The sequence below is a fragment of the Protopterus annectens genome, chromosome 14.part0, assembly GCF_019279795.1.
Source record: "Protopterus annectens isolate FY-2018-M chromosome 14.part0, PAN1.0, whole genome shotgun sequence".
NCBI lineage: Eukaryota > Metazoa > Chordata > Ceratodontiformes > Protopteridae > Protopterus > Protopterus annectens.
The window spans coordinates 969,303,182-969,326,718 of NC_056748.1; positions in this window are offsets into that span (position 1 = coordinate 969,303,182).

The window sequence follows — 23,537 nt, forward strand, 5'->3', positions numbered from 1 at the left end:
GGGAAAAACAGTAGTGAAAGTATCTAGGGATGTGTAGGACTGGTGTAGGGAAGGTCCATAGCTGTCCATTTATTCTACAGCAGTAGCTGTGCATATATACTGAATTTGGAGGTATATTTGGACACTCAAACCCCTGAGAGAGGGGTGAGGATAACAATAATGTGTTGTGAAGCCACTTAGACCAGATTACATGTGTCCAGTGGACACATGCAAAATGGACAGTTATGTGTGGGGCAAATTTTTTTTTGGGAACAGATTACCATTTTTTTTAAGGTGAGAGTGGGTTGTTAGGGAAGGATAGTAGGTATATTTGGGGAGGTAGGTTGGGTGGAAGACAGACAAGACAGACAAGACAGCATACAGGGGTGGTATATAGTACATGTGGGGAGAACACCTTGGACTGGGAGGGGTGTTTGGAAATGAGAAGCCAATGAGCCCCCAAATGGTAAACAGTGGGCTGAGGTCCCCACCCATGGGCAATCACCACTGCACCTTCATGGCCCCACAGTTGGTTGTGCTGTGGGCTGAGCAGGAGGGGCAGGCTGACCCTCCAATTGTATCATGTGGCCCTCAAGCTGGCATCGCAGATCTCCCAATTCTCTGTGGAGCTCCCTAAGCACCAGATCCCAGACCTGATTTTGCATGACAGGATCCTGTCCGCACCCACTACTGGGAGAGATGAGCCCCTTCTCCTGATGCAGTTCCACCCAAAGGTGGTGCAGGACCAGTGAATGAGGTTCCAGATGTGCTGGGTCCCAGTGCCATGGCCAGATGAGGTGTGAGAGGTGGTTCCGTTGGGACTAGCCTTCCTAAACGTGCTAAGGTGTTGCAGTTTTAGAACATATGTGGGTTAGTAATAGTCAACACAATCCAGGATTAGTTATAACAGAATGCATAGATATTTCCATTAACCCAAAACACCAGATTTGGAACAGTTGCATAGCAAACAGTACACATGCATATATGGAACCAAAGTGGCCATTATAACAGCATGCAGGTTACATTGATAGCAACAGGCCACCAATGATAGTATTTCAACATGGAACACTAATAGAAACACTTTTAAGTATTTATTGAACAATAGGACATATATCCCAAAATTAAGTTTGGTGTAAACATGCCCATCGATTTGTGTGTTTAGCTTATTGTTGCAGATATGGTGGGGGAGAGAGATGTCAATTAACAACTTATATATCCTTGCAGTATTCACAACTTTAATGATCATTGCTCTACAGGTATTATTATAATACCCTATGGCCTTGGTTTGGGCAGTGGTATATTTGTACACAGTGTATACTTCAACTGTCTTATAACTAAATTCTACTTTTCTTACCTGGTAGGCTTGTGGAGAGAATGTTTGTTAATACTATTCTGACTGACTATTTCTACACATATTCCCAGATTCCTAGTTGTAATTATGCACATACCTCTCAATCTCTTAATGAGCAACTTCTGGACAAAGCTTGACAACATGCGGGTACAAATAGGGACATATTTTGAATATTGCTCTAATAAATTGTTAGACATTTGCTAGAGTAACAGGATTTGTTTTAATATACATTTTCCGAAGGATTTGAAGTCTGACACTCAAATGTATGTCATGATTCGTTGATTACAATCCTGAGATCATCCTACTGAACATGCCAAAAATATGAGCCAAATATCTGGATATTCTGGGAAAATATGAACAGTTGAGAGGTACGATTTATACATACAGCTTACTACCTCTCCCAGGATTCGAACCATGGCTGTGTGCGCTAAAAATACAACAATTTGAGTATCGTCACAGTGAGCTATTTAGAAACTGCTGTTTGTTCTTTCATTGTTTTATGTCTAAGTCTCTCTTGTTTGTACAGTCATACCTTGTACTTACAACAGTCTTATACTGACATTACTAGACATATTTTTTATGTAGCACAGTGTGGGTAACAGTGGTTAACACATTACTATTCAGAGACTGCAACACTAAATGCCATTCAACACCAAAGTAAACACAACTAGTTCAGGATTTAGAACGTTATTGGCAGGCAGTTACAGTTTATTGAAATATGACCTATATGAGACTAATACTGTCATATTGTCCAGTTTATCCTGTACAACCCATACACAGTTTTTATACTGCCAGGTGACTTTTTGATACTTTATATTTATTTGGTATGACTACTACAAGCAGGATTGTTACTAACCAGCCTCACGATGTAGCCTTTGTATCCTGCTAGCATAGGCTTCTTGATTCACAGCCCACTCAGCTGCAGCTGTAAAGAGAATAAAGAAATATTTAGGCATACATATCCATCACATACACAGACTGGACTTTAGTAAACAGTTTTTGATATGAATACTTACACAGTGTTGGGACATCACCCCTTTGCCTTGCTTCTTGGACCGACTGGTCCAAGACCGCCCTCTTTCTCCGCTTCAAGTCAGCATAGTGGTGCCAGACCTGCTCACCAGTCCGAGGTATACCAGTGGCACTGGTTAGATCATGGGTGAGATAATAGCAGGCTTTGGCTTTATATTGGGAGCCCTGGTACTGGCCCTGCAGCAGTCTTTCTTCATGGTTCTTTACCAGGAGTCCTACCATGACCTTGGACTCCTGTATGCCCCAGCACTGCACTCAAAAGCACATGCCCTCTCTAACTCTTGCCATACTGCCTACAGTGGGAAGCTGCAACCAGTTATGAGCTATATTCCCACCTGCAGGGTTTAAATATGACTGATTTCCCACCCTTTGCCATGATTGGATAGTTTTGAATATGCTGAGCTAAGCTAAGCTACGGGCAACCTGCTTTGCTAAGGTTGGCAGTGCTTAAAGGGGTAGGTTCAGCATTGCTTACCAATGGGCAAATACACTTAACTGGGCTACTCAGTGCTTAGCAGTCATATTTACACAATGCTTACACCTGGTAAGCAGAGCTGTGCAATGCTTAGCATTGCTTTTTAAATTGTATGCACTATCTGCTGTATGGGATTCATTCATCATTCATTACATATTATAAATCTGTTTACTGTCCCTGACATCTCCCAATGGGCTTTCATTACATTTATTCCTGTGGGACTATACTGTATGGGACACTTGTATTTATATGGGGGTTTCACAACTTTATTACACCTCACATCTTGACCTACTACAGTACTCTGGTTAACAAATATATGTTATTTCGTAGCTAATTATAAAAAAATGCTTATGTACTGCTTTCACATGTAAAACATAAATAGGTCACAGTGGGGATCAAACAGGGAATGGCTGCTTGCAAAGTGTAAGCTCTAACCAATACACTATTGCAGAACTGCTTACTTTGGATGTCTCTTGCTATTTAACTTCTGGTGCTGTTTATGCTGGACTAAGCATAGCTAAGCGACTGGCACACCCTTGCAGCTACGCTTAAACTTTATCACAGTTATAAAAATAGATATATATTTGTTGTTTTTTTATTTCTACCCTTCTGAATGTCCCTGCTAATGCTAAACCTGTTATTCTATCAACTTTCTGTTTTGTGGGATGACTGTCCCTTATGGCTTTGTCCAGATTTCTTATCCTGATGGGTTGGGGGTGTTATGAACATTCTCGCTTGATTGGATACCTCTCAAGTGCACAGGTTTTCGCAGACTGTTGGAGATTTTTGACTCATATTTTTGGTGTGTTGCTTTCTGGCAAATAGCTGAGGACTGGGTTTACTTTTAAATGTGCATATTGCACAAGGGCAAACAGAACATTTCCAAAAGGCAGTCTGCAAGGTTTACAAATGCCAAATGGAAAAAGGTTTGAATGTGCAATGAGCGAATGCACAGTGAGATTCGTTCATTGCACATTTGACATTCTGGGGCGGATTGCACTATAGTGGGGATCGGGAAATGGTTCCTTTCCCCACTGTAGTGTGATATTGGAGTTAGAATAATAAAGTAGGGGGCACCCCCCACATGGGGGTGCAGGGGGGCTTGCCCCCCTGCTTTACACTTTTTTTTTCTTTGACATTCATGTTAGAAAAACAGCAAATCTGCTGTTTGATTTGCTGTTTTTCGAACATGAAGGTCTGTCGACATTTTCAGTTTTGTGGTTTCGAGTCACTCATATGAGCACTCGATCCACTGTGATTTGTGGTTTTAAAGGTAAACTGAGGACTGATGTTGTTAAATAATGACAAACACTTGAGTTTAAAACTCCAGATCCTTTAGAAAATTCATGGTAATGCAAAACCTTTTATTCTATCAACTTTCTCATATATTTAAAATCTGTCCTTATTTGTCCTCCCATCATTTTAGGCTTTGTCCAGATATTTTGCTCTAAGAAGTTGACAGGTATGCTCATTTATAATTGCCTAATTTCAATTATAAATAAGCATACCTGTCAACATCTTAGAGCAAAATATCTGGACAGGTATGCTTCTTTAAATTGCTGAATGGCAATTATAGTGAGAGCTCTGCTCTGCTCTCAGACACACCACCTTCACTCATGCACAGCACTGTGTCTGTTTTACAGCATGGCAGAGTGCCTTCATAAACATGTATGGCGTGCTGCCGTGCTGCACAGGAACGGTCCCTGCTGTGCAGAAATAAGTTATTCCTGCACGACTGCTTGCTGAATCCTGGGCCAGATTTCTTGCACTAAGAGAGTGAGGTGTGTGTGTGTGTGTGTGTGTGTGTGTGTGTGTGTGTGTGTGTGTGTGTGTGTGTGTGTGTGTGTGTGTGTGTGTGTGTGTGTGTGAGAGAGAGAGAGAGAGAGAGAAATGCCCTAGTTAGAGTTAGCAGGTGAAATTTATTTTCAAGTGCATTTTCAAGGAATTGTGAGCCTCAAGGAAAAAGAAGTTTACTGCTGCTCATGCTAAGTCTGCTTAAAATGTGCAACTATTTTGTTTAGCAAATGGTATCATTATTGTGATATAGAATTTTAAAGCAGTGTTAGTAGCACAGCAGGTAGCATACTTGCATCTCTGATGTAGAGAACTGTAGGTTCTATTCCCACAGCATGTTGATTTGTATTTTAAGGGGGTGGGGTGCTGCTGTCCTGATTATGTCCTCCTTTGAATGAGATACAGTAACTATGAACCTGTTTTTCAGCTTGCCACCCATTCCCTACTGCGATATACCAGCTTATTATTTTTCTAATGTAGCATAGGCAATTTATTTTTAAGGGCAGCAGGCACTGAATTTGTAGATGAAACACTGAAATATAAAATTGTTTTTTAGCAACAATCTCTTCATTAGTTTCAGATCTCTTTAATGTGGAATTATTCAGATGACTTTTACTTCTGGAGAGATTGTACATATTGACCGATATTGGTGGATTGTGTGATGGCAGACGTTTGAGTGGCCTTTTATGGTTGAAATGTTCCGAACTGGGCAGTTTGTCATTATTGGTTCATATGTTTTGTTTCATTGCTTACTAGAAAAACATCCAAAACGATACATTTGAAACACTGTCTAACAAGTGGTACTGTATTATACAAGTGATATAATTCAATTATTATATATTATAATTAATACAATCGAGAAGGTAAAGCAAAGAACTTTTGCATGGTCCTAAACATGTGTGCAATGGGTCGATGATTTGAAAACAGCCCAAAGGTAAAGTTAACCTGCCACTGGCCAGATACATTTTTTTTGAATGTGGGTTTCAATGCTGTTTCAGTAAATGTGAGTTTCAAAGTTAGAGAAGTTTTAATGCTAAGTCTGTTTTCATTGTAAGACTATTGCTTTGTATAGCAAATGTCTATCAGTATTTGTGCTATGAAATTTGAAATAAAAGTTGTAAATTAAATCCAAATATCTGTAATCATTGTAGAAGTAAACCATAAAACAGCATGCACACTGAGAGTTTTGAACAGTGCTTATGGCAACTGGGGAGAAATAGCCAAGTAATGGGACACTGGAATGGCTGGTGGGGGGGTTGTGTTGGGAGGTGCTGAGTGGGGGAGGCCTATGTTTGCAACCCCCCTTGCAAAAAATCCTGTGGGCTCTCCTGCTTGACAGTATGAACATTGGCTCTAGATGATTGTCAGTATTGATGTAACACCCTCACTCCATTTGGAAAAATGTGTTGCCGGAGGATGGTTACCCGCACCCACACACACACACACACACACACACACACACACACACACACACACACACACACACACACACACACACACATATATATATGTATGTGTATGTGTATATATATATATATATATATATATATATATATGTGTGTGTGTGTGTGTGTGTGTGTGTGTGTGTGTGTGTAGAGAGAGAGAGATGTATATATAATATATAACATTCAACTATCAGATCATATATGATTGAATTTACTCAGGTTACAACAACTGTGTGGTTGCTAGGAGAGTCTCCTCTGTACACTGTTATGCAATCGTGGAGCTGTTATAGATAATAAATATAGTTTTGGATGGTATGATGGCTGCAGGAGGGGTGCATTCCTTAAAAAAAGAATGAAACTTATTTTGATGGGTGCTGATACTTCCCATGTAATGGAATTGTTATGATCAGTTATGCTCAAGAAGCATGGTAGAACCATAAATCGATGTATTTGTCAGTAGATATAGATAGAAAAAATAATAATATATGAAAATCAGCATGCTTTGTGGAAAATAACCAATGATACTCATACAGAAATCGAAGTGACATGCAGACTTCAAAGGCAGAAACCACAGGTTAGATGTGAGCCACAGATCCACAATCTGTGGACCTATATGACAAAATAATACTTCATTGAGCCAGCACACTGCTCATTTTAACTGAACTTTTTTGTTATTTCAAAAATATGAAATGCAAGCTGCTCTGATCTTGCCTCAGAAATCAAAAAACAAACAAACAAAAAAATCAATGGCAAGTAAAGAATGACTGGGGAGGAAAGGTCTCCAACCATGGACACTTAGAATAACACTTGTTGTGACTTTCGGCTTTTCCCAGTTAGGGGTCGCCACAGCGGAACTCCAGTCCGCTAATGAATAACACTACAAAGTGAAAAGGTGCCTCACTGCCTAAAATAAGGAGACAAAACAGGAAAATGTGAAAAACAAAAGAATTGAACCAACTTCTGAACAAGTAATAATAATAATAAAAATAATGAATAGAGAGAAACCAGTAATACACATCAAGTGTGAAATAATACTGAACAAATGCTATATTCACCACGTCATATCATATAAAGACAAAGACAGATGTCCATGAAACTTTACAAGATCATTTTATGACAGCATTCTCAATACCTTTTCTCTGGTTCTTCTATGAAATGTGTTAAGCTACTGCTGCATCTTACTTGCATTTTATTTATTCTGGAACAGCTTTCAGTCATTCGATAGCTGTATCTAATAACCAAATTGTTACCCTAGTGACAATATAATAATACAGTTATAATAAGATAGCCAAATCCACTACAACCTCTCCCATCAGAACGCATCTCTGTGACTGCCTAAAACAACTCAATTGGCTAGAACTACCACCACTACTTCAACTTAATCAACTATCATTAGCCCACAAAATAATACATAACTCAGAAAACACCCCAGACTTACAAAATCTTCTGCAACCCTATACAACTGCCAGGCCCTTAAGGTCTAGCACACAAAACCTCCTCAAAGTCACCAAATATAACAATGAAGCTGGTAAGTCTGTCTACAGCCACTATATAGCAAAAGCCTGGAACTCCCTTCCTGCGCACATAACTGAAATAAAATCCCCAATACAGTTCAAGAAACTTGTTAAAACTCACTTCGTGAATAACCAACTATGTTCCTGTATCCCCCCTGGCTAATGGCTCACTATAACACTTCACCTAACTTAATAAATTCTGTTGAGCTAATCATTTCATAATACTGTACCCACTTAGGACTGTTAACCTACTGCTCATCCCAACTCTCCAGGAGTTAGTGAAAACTACCCCAGGAATGCTGTGCTTTCCATAACTAACTAAAACCAGGAAAAGACATATTGTATTTCAATTTGTTATCCTTCTCATCTATATCCAGAAACAACTGCTCTCTTTGAACCTTATTCTACTTCTCTCTGCCTTTCATTTGATAGTAAACTATTACAGGAATCTCATGGTCAGGAATATCTTCTAAAATTAATATTATATAGTAGAAAATGAATGTATCCTATCTTCTAGGAAATATGCATGTCAAAGTCTCTTCTAGGAAATATTGTTTGTCAAAATTATGTCCTTAAAAGTATGTTTGTAATAAATTGCTGTCTTGGAGCTTTTCTTCCCGGGTCTCACTGAAAATTGGACTTCTAATCCAGTTGGACTCTCCTGGTCAACAAATGTAAAATAAATAAAATAGTGTTCTGTCTCAGGGATTGTATTAGTACACCTTCATGCTAAGGAATCTTTCTCAGGCAAAGACACTATGAAAGAAGCCTTATAATCATAAATTGTTACCTCTTATATACCTTTACTTAAGTGAAAAAATCAAGACAGCTTAATCTTTCCTGATAGTTTAATTTTATCCATATCAGTAATTCTTCTTAACATTTTTGGAATATTTTATTTTATTTATTTTATTCATCATTTGTTTTACCAGGATAAATCTGACTGGACAGCAGGTGTCCATTTTCAGCTGAGTCCTGGGGAAAAAAGCTCCAAGAATTTAATAAGACAGTAATACAAAACAGTAATACAAATAATAATGTGTTAACAATTGAGTTAAAAAGGGAGAAACTTGAAAGAAACAACGTATTACAGTCAGAAGATCACAGGGATAACAGTGATAGTACAATGATTGAAGCCCAACTTACTGAGAATAAAAACAAATATCCATATTTTACAATATTTACAGTTAAGAAGCATGAGCAGGACTCCTGATATGTTTAGGAGATCCCAGGCCTAACATAAGCAGTAATATATAAGCATGAAGTATTCAGAAGTAGGCATATATAGCAACACTTATGGAAGTTTGGTGCATCTAGTTGGCAGTATCATCTAGGTATTAGAGCTTGGCTGTTCTGTAGACTGGAGGGTTTAGGGGTGTGTGTTTGCAATAGCAAAGAAGGTTAGCGTAGAGGTGGGTTTTCAGGAGGTTTTTAAATATGATTGAATGAGTTTGTGTCCTAAGGTCAGGTGAGAGAGAGTTCCATGCTTTGGCAACCTCATAAGAGAATAGAGCTTCTCATGAGCTGTTCTTGCATGGATTGATCTCAATCAAGGATTTGTTGCTTGAATGTAGTTCCCTGTTGGAATTGTGGAAGTTTACAATGTCAGCCAGGGTAGGGGTTCTCTCAGGTTGGTATAGGATTTGATGTGCAATAATGACTTGGTGGTAACTCAGCAAGTTTGGGAATTCTATCCAGTGGGGTTTCAGTAGGGATTGACAGTGGCGAGAACGTGATTTAGTATTGGCAGCAAACCTGGCTATTTTACTCTAGCAAGTGGAGAGTTTGTTGAGGTCAGATTTGTTGATTTTGGTTAAAACTGGGCAGGCATAGATAGGAGATGACTTCTGGCTATGGTAGCCCTAGTTGTGGGGGTGAGGAATTGTTTGGTACAATACAGGTATCCTAGTTTTTTATGGACTTTGGAGAGGGTTTGGGCTATGTGTTTGTTATGGACTTTAGAGATGGTTTGGATTATGTGGTTGTTATGTACTTTGGAGATGGTTTGCACTATGTGTTTCTTATGGACTTTGGAGATGGTTTGGGATATGTGTTTGTTATGGACTTTGGAGATGGTTTGGGCTATGTGTTTGTTATGGACTTTGGAGATGGTTTGGGCTATGTGTTTGTTATGGACTTTGGAGATGGTTTGGGCTATGTATTTGTTATGGACTTTGGAAATGGTTTGGGCTATGTGTTTGTTATAGACTTTGGAGATGGTTTGGGCTATGTGTTTGTTATGGACTTTAGAGATGGTTTTTGGAGATGGTTTGGGCTATGTGTTCATTATGGACTTTAGAGATGGTTTGGGCTATGTGTTTGTTATATTTAAGCTGTTTGTCAATAGTGGCACCTAGTAGTTTAGCTTCAGCTACTGGGTGATGAGGGTGCTATTGGCTGAGAGGATAGTGAAGGTGGGGTCACACTGTTTAGTTGGGGTGGAATAGCAGTAACTGTGTTTTTTTGGGGGGTTAGTATCAGTTGGTGGTTATTTAGCCAGTTCTCTATCTCAGTGAAGAATTCTTGGGCTTTACTCTGTAGTAAGTGGATGTTGGATGCTGAACATATTAGGGTAGTGTCATCTGCATACTGAACAATATCGGCTTTGGTAGTTGCTAGGTGAAGATTGTTAGTAAATATATTAAAGATGAGGGGGCCTAGTATTGATCCTTGGAGGACACGCATGTGACATTGAGTGAGGGGGATAGTGTGTTGGCCCATGTGACAGATTGTGAATGGTTACTTAGGTAATTGTTAAACCATTGTAGGGGGAGGTTATCAAGGTTGAGTTCAGAGAGGCAGGTCAGGAGTTTGTTATGGGAAACTGTGTCAAAAGCCTTTGATAGGTGTAGGAAGGTGGCGGAGACCAGTTTTCCTTGATTCCTGTATGTATTTATTGTATTGGAGAAGCTGATAAGGGCTGTGTTAGTGCTATGGGATGGTCTGAATCCTTGTTGGGTTTTGGATAATAGATTATTGGTTAGTAGATTGGTGAGGAGCTGGTGGTGGATACATTTTTCTAGAGTTTTAGATAGGGGTGAAAGGATTGCAATAGGGTGGTAGCTGGAGAAGTCAGTGGAGGGGCCACCCTTGTGGAGGGGGATGATATAGGAGGTTTTTCACAAGGATGGTATGATACCTGTGGAAATGGACCTATTGATAAGTATGGAGATGGGATAGGCAATGACCTTGGATGCAATTTGGAGATATTTGGCTGGTAGATGGTCAGCAGCGAGGGAGGTTGGTTTAAGCTTTGCTAGGAGTTTTTGGATGGTTGATGTTGGTACTGGCTTGAGTGAGAAGGGGGGAAGGTTAGATTAGTATTTTGGGGGTGGTGGTTGGATAGTAGATGACATGTCATTTACTAGTTTCAGGATTGAGTAGTTGAAATAGCTATTGAAGTTTAAGGATATGTAATGGTCGTGGCCTTCAATGTTTGGTGATGGGGTGGTAGCTTTTCCAGGCTGCAGAATGTTCTTCACTGTGGCTCAGAATTTTTGTGGGTTGTTGCTGTATTTCCTTTGTAGGGAAATATAGTGGTTTTGTTTGTCTGATCTCATTTTTTTTTGCTTTGTTCCTGAGGTCTGTATATTTTTGTCTAGTTTTGGTTGTTTTGTGTTGCACCAGATTTTCCAGCATCTGTCCCTATTCTTGAGTAGGATTTTAGTAGATTTCTCTAATCATGGGGCAGGGTTGCTGCACACCCTAATTGTTTTGAGTGGGGCTGTTTGGTTTAGAACTTCGAGAAATGTGGTATTAAAGTATTCCACTGCAGTATCCAGGGGGAGGGTTTTTAGTGGGGACCAGTTGCAGTATTTTAGGGTTTCTGAGAATTGCTCTGAGGTGAAGCTTCTTTGGGATCGGGTTTGAAATAGGGAAGGTGGAGTGGGATGTTCAATTTTGTGCCAAAGGACAAAAGATGGATTGTGGTTACTGAGGGAGTCAGGTAGTGTCCCACATTGGTGGGCAGTGTTGGGTTGGTTTGCGAGGATCCAATCCAAGATGGATTCTCTTTTAGTGGTCTTATCGATTCTTGTGGGTGAGTGTAAGAGTTGAGTGAAGTTATACAGGTTTATGTGGTTGGTGGTTGTTGGTGAGTGTACTGTGTTCCAGTCAATGTTAGTGTCACCTAGAACAATGGTTTCTTGGGAGAGGGAGTGAGAAGCCCAGTGAAGTATGGATTCTAGGGTCTTAAGGTTGTTTCCTGGAGGAATATAGATACTGAGTAAGTTTAGTTGTTTGTGCTGATTTATTATGAGTTTGGAGAATAGGGTCTCTGCATTGTTGAACTTTGGAGTCTCTTTTTGGAGGAGCTGTATTTTAGGCTGGATTTGTAGAGAAGAGCAATCCCTCCTCCTCTTTTTTGTGGTCTATCTACTTGTAATATGTCATAGGCAGGGGGGTTATAGTGTTTTCTTTGATATGGGGCTTAAGCCATGTTTCTGTAATGACCATTACATCTGGGTTGTATGGCGAGATAGTTGAATGTAATTCTTCTATTTTTGTTTAGAATGCTACGAGTGTTTAGTTTCAGTATAAGTATATTGGTGGGTTTGGGTTTGAAAGGGAGAGTAGGGTTGGGTGTGCTGTTGGAGTTGATTGTTGGACTGGAGTTGGGCTGGATGTCCCCCCCAGTAATAGTTGGGCTGCAATGTTTGTTATGGTTTTAAGGTAGATTAGCATTAGTAGGTAATATTTAAGGTTGGGGCATTTTTTGGTTTGTGAAGTGTATTGGATTGCGGTAAAGAGGTAAATATGGTTCAGTTTCATATTTTGTAGGTGGTTCTCACAAGGAGAAACTGTATCCAATCTGACTCGTATCCTTTTTGTATCTCAGTACCTAGCCATTTAATATATAACTTTTCTGGACGATGTTATATTATCATTAAATACAGACTATAATCTACAAAGATTCCAAGGTCCTTGAAATGAATAGCATTATCTATTCTATCTATACCAAGGTATTTATAAATATATGATAGAACATAGGAGCTTATATTCCTCAAAAACAAGAATTTATCTTTACTAACATGACTAACATTTTGCCACCCCCACACAAAAACTGTGCTGTCTGATGCTTGTTGCAGAAGATGATAATCTTAATTTACTGATCCACCCTTTTCTATCATGTCAACTACATATAAACAGCACATGCCTGTCACCTCTGGTGACAAGTTAGACAGCTGTTGAATAAATATGGACCCATCCACTTCTGTAGTCTTTTAATCTGAACACCAATATCTCTCAGGTTATTAGCTGATTACCATGTTATCAATGAAACACATAATGCAAGGCTTTGAAGTCTGTGTAGAAGGAACATATGATCCACTCTGTAAAATGCACTTGAGAAATCAATGTATATTCCATCTGTCTACAGGCACACTCCCACTGACTGTTAATATTACAGAAAAATGAGTGAAAGAATTATCCCTTAAGCAAGCTGAATGCTGTTAGTTAATGTTTTTCTCTCATAGTTCATTTAACAGTGTTTGCAAAAGCAGCCTATTCCACATGATTAATTTGACTAATTTATGCATTAATTTAGAAGCAGGACAACACACTGATAGGCCAGTAACTGCTCCAAGTGTGTCTAATTTCCTTTTTTGTTCTTGTGAAGGGGTTTGACTGTAAGACTCCTCCACTCCAAGTGAATGTCATATTCTGTGAAAATGTTACAGTTAATGTTGATAAGGGGTTTGACTGTAAGACTCCTCCACTCCAAGTGAATGTCATATTCTGTGAAAATGTTACAGTTAATGTTGATAAGGGGTTTGACTGTAAGACTCCTCCACTCCAAGTGAATGTTATATTCTGTGAAAATGTTATAGTTAATGTTGATAAGGGGTTTGACTGTAAGACTCCTCCACTCCAAGTGAATGTTATATTCTGTGAAAATGTTATAGTTAATGTTGATAAGGGGTTTGACTGTAAGACTCCTCCACTCCAAGTGAATGTCATATTCTGTGAAAATGTTATAGTTAATGTTGATAAGGGGTTTGACTGTAAGACTCCTCCACTCCAAGTGAATGTCATATTCTGTGAAAATGTTATAGTTAATGTTGATAAGGGGTTTGACTGTAAGACTCCTCCACTCCAAGTGAATGTCATATTCTGTGAAAATGTTATAGTTAATGTTGATAAGGGGTTTGACTGTAAGACTCCTCCACTCCAAGTGAATGTCATATTCTGTGAAGGGGTTTGACTGTAAGACTCCTCCACTCCAAGTGAATGTCATATTCTGTGAAATGTTATAGTTAATGTTGATAAGGGGTTTGACTGTAAGACTCCTCCACTCCAAGTGAATGTCATATTCTGTGAAATGTTATAGTTAATGTTGATAAGGGGTTTGACTGTAAGACTCCTCCACTCCAAGTGAATGTCATATTCTGTGAAAATGTTATAGTTAATGTTGATAAGGGGTTTGACTGTAAGACTCCTCCACTCCAAGTGAATGTCATATTCTGTGAAAATGTTATAGTTAATGTTGATAAGGGGTTTGACTGTAAGACTCCTCCACTCCAAGTGAATGTCATATTCTGTGAAAATGTTATAGTTAATGTTGATAAGGGGTTTGACTGTAAGACTCCTCCACTCCAAGTGAATGTCATATTCTGTGAAAACGTTATAGTTAATGTTGATAAGGGGTTTGACTGTAAGACTCCTCCACTCCAAGTGAATGTCATATTCTGTGAAAATGTTATAGTTAATGTTGATAAGGGGTTTGACTGTAAGACTCCTCCACTCCAAGTGAATGTCATATTCTGTGAAAACGTTATAGTTAATGTTGATAAGGGGTTTGACTGTAAGACTCCTCCACTCCAAGTGAATGTCATATTCTGTGAAAATGTTATAGTTAATGTTGATAAGGGGTTTGACTGTAAGACTCCTCCACTCCAAGTGAATGTCATATTCTGTGAAAATGTTATAGTTAATGTTGATAAGGGGTTTGACTGTAAGACTCCTCCACTCCAAGTGAATGTCATATTCTGTGAAAATGTTATAGTTAATGTTGATAAGGGGTTTGACTGTAAGACTCCTCCACTCCAAGTGAATGTCATATTCTGTGAAGGGGTTTGACTGTAAAATGTCATATTCTGTGAAATGTTATAGTTAATGTTGATAAGGGGTTTGACTGTAAGACTCCTCCACTCCAAGTGAATGTCATATTCTGTGAAAATGTTATAGTTAATGTTGATAAGGGGTTTGACTGTAAGACTCCTCCACTCCAAGTGAATGTCATATTCTGTGAAAACGTTATAGTTAATGTTGATAAGGGGTTTGACTGTAAGACTCCTCCACTCCAAGTGAATGTCATATTCTGTGAAAACGTTATAGTTAATGTTGATAAGGGGTTTGACTGTAAGACTCCTGCACTCTAAGTGAATGTCATATTCTGTGAAAACGTTATAGTTAATGTTGATAAGGGGTTTGACTGTAAGACTCCTGCACTCCAAGTGAATGTCATATTCTGTGAAATGTTATAGTTAATGTTGATAAGGGGTTTGACTGTAAGACTCCTCCACTCCAAGTGAATGTCATATTCTGTGAAAATGTTATAGTTAATGTTGATAAGGCTCCACTCCAAGTGAATGTCATATTCTGTGAAAATGTTATAGTTAATGTTGATAAGGGGTTTGACTGTAAGACTCCTCCACTCCAAGTGAATGTCATATTCTGTGAAAATGTTATAGTTAATGTTGATAAGGCTCCATCTAGTTCTTCATATGCAGGTTTTAAGTCTCTGTTAGTGTTGCCATCATGGCCTGGTGTTTTGTTTATGCTTAATTGTTGTATAATATCCTTTTTAGAGGACTTTTTCTCCTTGCTGCTTCATCCTATTGTACTTAACCCAGTGCCCTACAGCCATTGTTGGGTCTACTTGCCACCTCCTTAACCATCCTGGACTAATTCCAAACAGATGGAGCCAACACAAAACTTGAGGGCTTCCTGGAGGTCTGTTGGTTCACATTCAACAGGGTTTTCTTTTTCATTTTATACCTTACCACTGTTAGTTCCCACTCCCTTTGGCCCCTTATGGAACATCACAGGGGCATGCATGCTCTGGGGATGTATGGCATATTGTCATCCCTCTGCAGCAGCTTAGCCTTGTCCCCACTCTGATCCCTTTTGGGACATGCCTCCTAGCATGATGTCCCCAGCCTCTACCAGAGATTTTCCCTGGAGACATCCAGTGATGTTAAAGCCCATCCCTCCCTGTCACTCCATCAGATACCCACACTTTTAGGTGAACCCATTCACCAGAGCTGTAGTAGGGACTTTATCTCTGTATGCCATGGGAGCAGCTTCATTTTTACAGTGACTTGAAGAATTACTTAAATTAGACCTTGTTAGAAAGCTTATTATTGTTATTAACTTCTCCTTCATTAACATGTTTATAGAATAGCTTACTAAAATGACCCTCAATGAGTTATGGTCTGTCCAGATCTAAATAATTTTAACCCTTATTGTGTAGTATCACACATTTTGCTGATATGATTTAGCTTTCATGGTAAAATTAAAGAACATGTTTCTTTCTTTAAAATGTGTTGCTAAATGCATTTTAAAATTAAGATATCCTTCTTCTCCTCTCTCTAAATTTCTTTAACCACTGTATTAATCTGTTTCTTTATGCTGTGCTTGCCTGTAATTTTAAACTTCTTGTGCAGCCTTGTTTCATGTTATTTAACTTCCTTGTTGTTAAGAGCAGATTGCAAGTAATGTCCTTCCTGCCTAGAAGAATTCCACTTCTAATTTTCTTAAAACAGAATGTTTTTCCTTTTCATTTTTTTATCATATACTGCTGCATTAGTATTAGTTCCAGTTTCTTAAATGTATTCTGCCTTCCCCTGCAACAAATAATAACTTGTGTGTTTGTCCTGACCCTTAAAGAGGCTGTATATTATCTTAAATTTAATAAGGGGATCACAGCCTTGTAGATCAGAACACAATTAATAGTTTGTATTAATTTCCTCTGTAGTTAGTCAGCATTTTTGTATTTATTTACTTTGACTATCTGATGGGTGTTGCCTGTTTTCAACAGAGGTTCAGAAAGAAAAGCTCTACATATTTTTAAAAATAAGTTAATATAAACAATACCAAAACAAAAATCATCAATCTAATCCAAAAAGAAGCCCTACATAATAACAAAAGCAGCTAATATAAGCTACTGCATCTAACTACTGAAATATTCCTAACATTAGAACAGATATGTTTTTGCTCATATACAATACAGAGGAATACAAGTTGCACATGGACAAAGGGTGGACAATTGCAGGGATTGTCAAAGTGTGATAGATAATGGACAAAGTGTTTTTTTTTGTCTGGAAGTGTGACTACATGATAGCTCTAAAAGTGGTGAGTACTGGTGCAAGTATAGTATAGTGCAAACAGGCATAGAAAGGATACACATATTATGCAATAAATTAGCCCATCTGCATGGTATGGAAACTGCTTGGTTTAAATCCCAATATCTAAGAAATGAGGTACACAGTTTTCTAAAATTTGTCATGTTGTTAATACTTTCTAATGAATTACTGAGTAAACTTACATAACAAGACACATTTTAAATGACAATCAACTAAGTACAGAAAATGTCTTAAGTCCATCAATATTTTGTCTGTTACATTTAGAAGATCCATATATAGGTTCATAGGTTGGTACTAGGCTATTGGCCCTAGGGCTTATACAAGCCTAGCCATAACAATCCTTGGCTATTTTCTCCCACTTCTTACTACTTCCCTGGACCCCTGTCTAGCAGGCGATGACATGATGATCGGGTGAAATTCCTATCTCCCCCATCAATTCCCAAGGTTTTTTTGAAGAAGGGAGGGCCTCTGACTACTTGACATGGGATGGATCTACATATATCAGAGGAGTCTCTGGGTTCTGAACCTCAACCTATCCCTCCAGCATGTTTTGTTGTGAAAAATGAAAGATCCCTGAAGCTGAAGGCTCTGAGGGCATGGGGATTCCTTTAAGTGTAGCATAGCATGTCAGCTGGGTTTGGCCTTGTGGGTGTATCTAAGCAGAGATCACCTCTGAGCGATATATAGAGTATAGCTTTTTTAAGATGGTCAGCATAGGGCATCTGTTTTAGGCCTGTGATTCTTTTAGTGAGGTATTTCTGTGGCCTTTCCAATTGTTGAAGATGTCTTGAGAGGTACATACCAAATAAGGCCTTGTATTATATAATGAGTCTAATGAGGGATGAGTACAGTGGGACAATGACCTCCTTTTTTCTGGATGAAAAGCCCTTAGTGATGAGGTGTGCCACATAGAAGGAGTTCCTGACTGTTGTGGTGATGTGGTTATCGAAGGTAAGACCACTGTCCACCTCTGTCCCCAAGTCTCTTATCACACTTTCGGTGTTTAGTGTACTGCTACCTATGTGGTAATTCGCGGGTACATGTTTTTCCCCAAAGGGGATAACTATACAGTGATGCCAAGCCCCAGAAACAACCCCCCATCATGAAACTATGACATCAAATGGGCTAATATTAGAAGAGTGAAGACGCATTCTTTTCTATGGGTGCACATAAAAGACTGAAAACGGCAAAATATCAAAGCAGCATGTAAGCAAATTATTTCCCTGGGAAAGAATTCACTTGGCCGCTTCGGTACTTTGCCGTTTTTGGCACTGTAGTGTGGTCTCGGAGTTGGTATATTTAAGTAGGGTGGGTGTGGGGGGGTGCAACCCCCCACATCAGGGGGGGTGAAGCCCCCCACTTAATGTAATGTTATAAAGTGTTTTCTTCTTTTTTTTTGTTGGATCAGAGATTTTTTTCTCTTAGAAAAAAATCGCTGTTCTGTCAGTTTGATATTGTAAGCTTTCACTTACATAGGGTCGATTAATCACCGTTCACTTTTTTAAGCATCCGGTGATGTAATATAGACCCCATCAAACTATACAACAAAAGGAAGAAACTAACAGCAAGAAGTAATTCCCCAAACAATGCAGCTCATCATTAATCATCCACTGCAGGTGCCTAGTTAAATGCACTGAAGTCACATTTGAGGCAAAGATTGCCAACCAAACTAAAGGTAACCATAAGGCCTTTTTTAGTTATGTTCGTACTCTATGAAACGCAACACAGCAATGCACAGAGCCGATTGTGAACAATGCTCCCTGCATTGAAGCTGAAGATACAGCTCACACACTGCCTAAAATGCAGCTCAAACTTTTCTCCTCTTCCCCCCTCTATCCCACAAGAAATACTTGAAATAGATACCCCTCCCAGCTATCACACAGGACCAAATCCTAACAGCAATTTCAAAAGGCTAAAACTACTGCACTGATGGGTCCCCGACAATATCACGATTTAGCTACACTCCTAACACTCCCTTTTAACCTCAGCCTCAACATAAGCTTTTTACCAAGTGAGTGGAGAACTGCTGCAGTCATTCCCCTACACAAGGGAGAGTCAGCCACTGATATTGCAGTTACATACAAGTTTGATTACATGACTTACAGACCCATAAATCTGATGAATAATCATGAAGTTGAACAATAAGGACAGAGAATTTCAAGACACTCATTCCATCTCAATTTGGAAAAATCAAAACGATCTTTCTTACTCAACCTGGTGGACTTCTTTGAAACAGGGTCACCAAGGCACTGGATGAATGTAAAACAGAGCGCACCACCTACTCTGACCTAGCCAAGTCCTTTGGCACAATCCCCCAATCAGGCTGGCCGAAAAGTTAAGCAAACTAGGAATAAACCCCTGCAAAACCTTCTTGTTCACCAACTGGCCCAAAGAAAGAATGCAAGATGTCAAAACAGGGGAAGCTATCTCTACAAAAAGACCAGTCATCAGTGGATTCCACCAGGGCTTAGTGTGGGGACCCCTCCTATTTGGTATCTACTTCTCAAAAGTTAAAATCAATAATAAAGGATTCTGGTTTACTAAGTTTGCAAGTTAGGTGCAGTTAATCAAACAACCCCCCAAAAACTTAGCCACCCTGCAGGAAGCCTTATCCAAACAACTAGGGCCAGAATCATGGATAAATACTAAATACCAAACAATGCATTACAGTATCCTTTTGCAAGTCCACCCTCCCAAGCTACCCCCCCCCCAAGGGATGACCCAGTTATTCCTGACTTAGGAACTTATGTGAACAGCAAACTAATTTTCACCTAACATGTCCACCATGGTGAGGAATTCTATACTGCATAACATATTAACAATAAGGCCAGTCATTGAGTATAATGCCCCCTTTTGTATGTACCTGGCCAGAAATATGTAACAGCTGGAATGCCCATACAGAAACCTTACAAAAAGAATTCTCAGTTTAAAGAATATGGCATACATGGACCACAACAAAGCCTTATTGCTACAGACTGCCCTATATCCAAGGATGTTAATCTCTTCTGCAACATCAATAGAATGGTCTGGAGAGACAAGTATATCTTGCATAGAATACCACTGTTCTGGAACAGATCCATGTAAAATGAAGCTCATCCCTGTACATATTCAAGCATAACCTGGATCTGATGATAGGACCATTATAAACACCTATAGTATCAATCCATTTATCACTGTGTGTAATATGAATCCTCGAAGGGATAAAGATAATTAAAACAAAATAGCCCATTAAGTGTAGATATTCTCATAGGTTAGAACTAGACTAAGTATTTGAAAACAGTGCAATACAACATAGAGAGGTCTCTAGCAAAAAAAAAAAAAAAAAAAACATTAATCCTTCATTACAGTCGGGGACAATGCAATCCAAGAAGATAATGCTGTAATCCTGGTGATTACTGAACATTATACTGCCCCACACTAATGCTGCTCTGCAGTCTGAAAATAAATTCTCTTGGGAACAATCACTGGCATGCAAGCATTTTTCCTTCATGGAAGACAAGTTCACCCCACCACCCACACCCCCAACCTTTTCTAAAATTATAAATAGGTCATAGATCATGCCTAGTAATTTATGGTAAACTGCTTTTCTACACAATAACAGAGCACATTTCCCCCTCAAGTGGCTTAAATTAAAAGAATATATTTGGTGTGGAAGCAAGCCCTTACATGCAGGGGGTTTGCCCCTTCAAGCCATTTCACCTTCAGACCTGCAAATGAAGCACTTGTGCAGTACAAATCCAAAGCACTGTACTGCAAATCTTGTTTCTAATTGTGCTCCAGAGGCACTATCTACACTCAGTAGCTGGACTTGAGTAGCAGCTTCTACAAAATAACACCATTATCAGATCACCACAGACACCAGTCTCATCCCCCAAAATAAACTTTACAGCAGGCAATACCATTTGGCCTAAGACTCCATGCTGTGGAGATACTCTTGCTAAGTGCAGTCACCTTAGCACACTCAAGCTTAAAATGCCTTTTTATGTAATTCCAGTTCACACACATACCTCCTTATGGCGTCCAGAAATGTTTTTGTCCTGGCTTCTTTAAGTGACTTACCAGCTAGTAATCGATAGTACTGGAAAGAACAAGGAGTTAATAAAAGAACACTTAAGATTATTAGTCTAGAATGTCATGCAGTAGATAAATTAATCTCTGTTTGCCGCATATTCATATTTTCATAACAGAAAGCTACATTTTATGTGGTTGTATTATGTGAAACACCAATGTGGGAGTCAGGACAATTCACTGAAAATGCTGATTTAATTTATATTACACTATTCTGGAAATATCACTAACTGTTTTGTAAGCAATATTTCCATTTGTACTTAATCCTTCAAAAAACATGTTTAATGAAATTATGTGAAACCATAGAAGATGAAGAAAAGTGTTTAACATTTGCACTGCAAGTTGAACATCCAGTATTTGTAGCTAAATTATAAAGTTAAAGATAGGTTTTCATGTTTCTATTTTCATATTTCTGCAAATATCTCACTAAACATGTACTTACTGAGGAATTTCTTGACATCAGGTGAATCTTATGTCTTGTTAAGTGTTCTAACAATACATACAAATCTTGGTTGTGTAGTTTTCAAAATATGGAACTATGAATTACTATAACCACTTTTTATTAATCATAATCTTAGTATTGCATTCTCTAGTTTGTTCTGTTGTATAAATAACTGAAACTTAGCACTTCTGTACTGCTAATGTTAGTGGATATGTCTCCTTTCCAATTTATTTTATTATCATCAGTGCAGCTGTGAATTTAATTTGAATTTTGAAAACTGGTACAATCCTTATCCTGAAAGCATGCTTGTATGTGTGCAAATACAATACTACCTGACAACTAATAAACTATTAACTGTACCACATCTACAGTTTTAAGTTTGCAATTTTAACTCTCTGCCCTCTATGCATACTATAAAAGTGTATTAATTTAGTAATTTCGTTTTTATTCACAGTATCTTGAAAACACATATTTCATTAATCTGATATACAATATACAATGTAAATAATGTTTGTTGACTGTTTGCTTTGAAATAATTTGTAAATAATGTTTACTTACTAGATAAGCACAGAATAAAACCGGGTGCACTGACACATAGCTGAATCCAAAGTCACTTTATTATAAGGTACCATGGTACAACCTGGTAACATTTCCTTTGATTTTTTAGGTGTGCTTATTTTATATTTCCATTTTCACTGACTCATATAGCTGTTACTAATTTCATTATGTACTGTTTTGATGTGGTGAGGCATTTCAGTTGTATTAAAATTAAAGTAACTTCAGAGCTGTATGTCCTCAAGGTACCGCAAGTGTGTGCTATAAAACGTTGAAAGACTAAAGTTTAGCTGAAAATGTCATTTGCACCTGTTTCAGTATTGCTTCATAGTTTCATAGTTTCATAGTTTGGTACTAGGCTATCTGCCCTGGGGAATTTATAAGCCTAGCCATAGTGATGTGGCTTTTGCCACCCCATGTAATGGTACAAAAGTGTACAGAATAGATTTAGAATACTGTGCCTCTGTCTAGTAGTGACACAGTGAAGACCCCCTTACATAATAGAATTAGTTTACTGTGCCTCTGTCTAGTAGTGACACAGAGATGACCCCTGGGGTAAACCTACGATCTCCCATCCACTCATCAAGATTTCTCTTGAAGAGAGTCAGCGAGGGGCTCTGCCTAACATGAACTGGGATTCTGTTCCAGAGTATGGGAAGCCTCTGAGTTATGAATCTGTCCCTCCAGCATGTCCTATTCATATTTGTGCTGAGGTTCAAATCTTTAGCTCTCGTGGTTCTGATGGATTTGGATTTTTTGAGGTGGAGCATGTCCATCAATTCCTGATTGGACATGGCCTTGTACGTCAGGCACAGATCACCTCTGAGTAGGCGGTATGCTACTGAATAGAGTTGGAGTTTCTTTAGTCTGGCAGCATATGACATATGTTGGAGACCCTTGATCCTCTTGGTGAGGTACTTTTGGGGTCTCTCTAGCTGCTGCAAGTGCCGGGTGAGGTACATACCAAATGGGGCATTGTACTCAATCATGGGCCTGATAATGGAGGAGTACAGGGGCACAATGACCTCCTTTGATCTGGATGTGAATGCCTTCATGATAAGGTGGGCAAGGTAGAAAGTCTTTCTAACCACTTTGGCAACGTGGGTGTCAAATGACAGGTCACTATCGACTTGGGTCCCCAGGTCTCTGATTACTTTTTCCGTACTCAGTGGGTTACCGCCTATGTGATAATTTGTGGGCACTTTGTTTTTCCCAAAGGGGATGACTATACATTTTTTGGCATTTAGTTTAAGGCCATGACTCCGGCACCAGTTGTCCATTTCAGTGAGGCCTTTCTGTAGGATGTGTGTGTCCACTGATGTATTGACTATGGCGCCTAGTTTGCAGTCATCTGTGAAATTTGTCAGCCACAACCCTCCCATGTTTGCTTTCACATCTGAGAAATAAATGCCGAACAAGAGGGGTCCCAGGACAGAGCCCTGTGGGACACCACTTGTCACTGGCTTTGAGTATGACATGGCTCCAGCGATTTTGACTTTATGGGTTCTATCCTTTAG